Source organism: Nannospalax galili, unplaced genomic scaffold (assembly GCF_000622305.1).
Source record: "Nannospalax galili isolate Female #2095 unplaced genomic scaffold, S.galili_v1.0 scaffold598, whole genome shotgun sequence".
Classification (NCBI taxonomy): domain Eukaryota; kingdom Metazoa; phylum Chordata; class Mammalia; order Rodentia; family Spalacidae; genus Nannospalax; species Nannospalax galili.
In genome coordinates, this window is record NW_008342423.1 from 573,779 (window position 1) to 578,249 (window position 4,471).

The window sequence follows — 4,471 nt, forward strand, 5'->3', positions numbered from 1 at the left end:
GTGGCACCACCCACAGTGGGCTGGGCCCTCCCACATCACTCAACAATCAAGAAGGTGCCCCGTGGACATGGCCACAGGCCAGTCCAATGAAGGAAATTCCCCAATTCCTCAACCCAGGTATGTCAAGTTGACACTAAAGCTGTCCAGCACAGATCCTCTGATACTGGAATTAGGGCGCTGGGAATCCAAGCCAGGTCTTCTACGAGAGCAGCCAGTGCTCTTAACCACTGAGCCATCTCTCCAGCTCCCAAGAAAAGGTTTTAATGCAGTTTGAATCTCCATGGGATGAGGGAATAGGTGGTGGGATCTCATTTTATACCTACCTATGTTTGTTTGTTTTTTATACCTACCTATGCCTATGCACACCTGCCTCTACCACTGAGCTAACTCACTGGCTGAGCCTTGCTTCTTTGAGCTTCATTAGATTCAAAAGGCTGGGGAAGAACTCTGGAAAGGCAACAAAAACTGTTTTCCTCTCCCAGAAAGCCAGCTTACAGTTCCCTGCACCCTACATTCACTGGACATCTATGACAACCATCTGCAGATGTGTAGGCTCTACTGCCATGGAAGACAGTCAGCCATCCTGGAGTACACAGGTACTTGAATTAGCAGGAAGTTCATTAAAAGACTTAAAGGTGGGGCTGGAGAAATAGCTCAGCAGTTAAGAGCACTGGCTGCTCTTGCAGAAAACCCAGGTTTGAATACCAGTACCAACATGGCATATAGCAGCTAATAACCATCCATAACTCCAGTGCCAGGGGATCTGATGCCCTCTTCTCATCTCTGTGGGCACTGTACAACATAGGTGTACTTATATACATGCAGGAAATATACATAAAAATAAGAATAAATTTAAATTAAGACTTAAAGGTAAGGCATATTACCTCACAGCACTTGCAACTTGGTATTTATGCAGATGAAGAATTGGACTCTCTCATCAAGACAACTGCTTGTGGTAATTTCACCCTACACCTCTGAAAATCTGACTGGGAAGACAACAGAAGTCTGGGACGCCTTGACCAGTATCATCTTTGGACTCTACATTGTTTTCGGTGTTTTTTGGGGGGGAAGGGGGGAGTTGAGAAATGTTTTACATAGCCCAGACTGGCCTGGAACCGGCTATGAAAGCCCAATCTTTCTCCACTAAGTATTGAGATTATAGGTGCGGAGTCATCACACTCAGTGTTCTCAATATTTTTTAAAAAATATCTTATGTTTATGTGTATGAGAGTATTTCCTGCATGTATGTAAGTGCGCCTGTGTTGTGCATTGCCTGCAGAAGTCAGAAGAAGACGTCAGCTTCCCCTGGAGCTGGAGTTACAGTTGTTAGCTGCCATGTAGGTTCTGGGAATGGAACCTGAGTCCTCTGCAAGAACAGCAAGTGCTCTTAACCACTGAGCCATGTGTCTAGCCCCTCTCAATATTCTTAATGCTGTCCAGTGTTGGTGATTCTAGTAGAGTGTACCTCTGAAAACACAGTTTTGCCTTTTTATGATTCTACTTGAGCAAGCTGGAAGTTTAATTAGCTTTCCATCCAAGCAAATTTCTGCATTTAACTCTTAATCCTATTTAAGTATTAATGTGGTTTCAAAGAAACTTTATTCTGAAGTAATGGGTTTTGAGTTCACTGTTTTTTATTTACTTTTATGTGTATGAGAGTACTGCCTGCATGTATGTAAGTGCACCCATGTCGTGCAATGCCCGAGGAAGTCAAAAGAACCGAGGGCATCGAATCCTCCTGGAATTGGAGTTATGGACAGTTGTTGCTGAGAACTGAACTTGAGTCCTCCACAAGAGTAGCCAGTGCTCTTAACCATTGAGCTATGTCTCCAGCTCCCAAGTTTACACAAAACAGGTATGGAACTAGATTGGGGGTGAAATTTTAGTCATTTTAAAGATTTCTAATACTTTTGACTTGGTGACACAGCTTGGCTCTTCTAATATTTAAGTCCAAACATGCCTTCCATAAGAATTGTGACAAGTCAAACCATACATGTAAAATTATGAAAGATTTACTCCCATAAAAAAATACTGTTGGAGCCGGCCGGGCATGGTGGCACACGCCGCCTTTAATACCAGCACTCGGGAGGCAGAAGCAGGCGGATCTCTTTGAGTTCAAGTCCAGCCTGGTCTGCAAAGCAAGTTCCAGGCCAGCTGGGGCTACAGAGACCCTGTCTCAAAAAAAAAAAAAAAAAAAGACCAAAACAAACAAACAAAAAAAAAAACTTGATGGGCATGGAGGCTCAGACCTTTAATCCCAGCACTCAGGAGGCCTCTAGAAGAGATCAAGGTTGGCCTGATTTATGTATAGAGTTCCAGAGCAGTTGGGGCAACAAGGAGACCTTGTCTCAAAAAACCCAAACAAATAAAAACAAACAAAAAAACTCCAACGAAATGCTTTAGAAAAGTAAGTAGTGATAATGTATTGTAACATTTTTTGTTCTATATATAGAAGAATGGCAACACACTCTGTCTTGTTATATACTTTTTTTTTTTTTTTTTTTTTTTTTTTTTGACAAGGTCTCCCTGTAGTCCCAGCTGACCTGGAACTTGCTATGTAGACCAGGCTGGCCTCAAACTCACAGATTTACCTGCCTCTGCCTCCTAAGTGCTGGGATTAAAGGCATACAGCACCTTGCCAGGCTCTGTTTTATAATATACTTGTTCTAAAGAATATACTTGTTCTAAACGTTTGTGTACATGTGTGCAGAGGCCAGAGGTCAACCTTAAATGGGTGCTGTTCCTCAGGAGCTATCCACCTTGCTTTTTAGAGTTAGGGTCTCTCACTGGAACCTGGGGCTCACCAAGGAGGCTAGGGGCATAGTAAACCCCAGGAATCTGCCTGTCTCTGCCTCTTCCTAACGCTAAAATTACAAGCATTTGCCATCACACCTAGTTTTACATGGATGTTGGGACCAAACTCAGAGTCTGATGCTGACTGAACTATTCCCCTAGTCGTAAGGTGTTTCTGATGTTTATGTTTTCATCTGTGGCATTTATTTATTTATTTATTTTTACTTTTTTCATGAAGTGTAACATTAAATCAAGACGCTTGGTTTCTAAAAAAAAATTCCTAAAGATTCCACATTTTTGTGTATGTGTAAATTCATAAAATACATTCCTTAAACTAGCAATCTAAGGAGTTGGAGAGATGACTAAATGGTTAAGAGTACTGGCTGCTCTTGCAGAGATCCCAGGGTTTGGTTCCCAGCAACCACACTGCGGCTCACAACTGTAACTGCAGTATCAGGGGATCTGAAGCCATCTTCTGGCCTCCATGTACATTGCATGCATGGGTGCATTTACATACATGCAGGCAAAATACTCATACACATAAAATAAAAATAAAGAAAAAAATTTAAAAATCCAGGTGCGGCGGTGCAGGCCTTCAATTCTAGCACTCAAAAGGCAGAGGCAGACAGATCTCTGGAGAATAAAGCCAGCCTGATCTACATAGTGAGTTCCAGGCCAACTGGGGCTACAGAGACCCTGTCAAAACAGAGAAACAGTTGGGTGGGTGTAGCAGTGCAAGCCTTTAATCCCAGCAGGTGGATCTTTGTGAGTTCAAGGCTACCCTGGTCTTCTAGGCCAGGTGGGGCTAAGGGAGACCCTGTCTCAATAAGACAAAAAAAAGAAACAAAATTTTTTTTAAAAGATAATCTGAGTCAACAGTAGTGGCATACATCTGTTATCCCAACATTTGGGAGGCAGAGACAAGAGGGTCAGGAATTCAATGTCATCCTCATCTACACAGCCAGTTTCAGGCCAGCCTGGGACATATGAGATTCTGTCTCAAAAAAAAAAAATAATAATAATAAGGTAAATAAGTAAACAGACATTGAGCTTATCTTTCTGACAAATTCAGTAGTAAATTCTAATAATTCTAGTATTCACTTTCATCAAGCCCTTTGCTAAATTCATATATTCAAAAGAAATATAGTAAGTAGAGGCTTGAGGAATGGATCAGTGGATAAGAGTGTTTGCTATACAAGCATGAAAACCTGAGTTCAAATTCCTAGCCCCTACATAAAAAGACCAGGCATGGCAGCACATGTGTCTGGAACCATAGCATCAAAGGGGCGGAGATAAACTAATCCCAGGAAATCACCTACCAATCACCCTAGTCAAATGGTGAGCTTCAGGTTTGGGGGATCATCCCATCTCAAGGGAACAAGGCAGATCGTGATAGGGCACACAATCCAGTGCAAGCTACCCAATATTCTCTGACCCAACATAGGATGTACTACATGCACTACATACACATGAAATGTAAGAGGTAAAAAGAGAACAATTTTTTTTTAAATTTTATTTATTTTTATTTTATGTGTATGCATGTGTTACCTGCATGTAGGTAAGTGCACCCTGAGTCATGCAATGCCCATGGAGAATAGACGAGACTATCGATCCCCTGGAACTGGACTTACAGACAGTTGTTAGTTGCCATGTGGGTGCTGGGATTCGAACCCGGGTC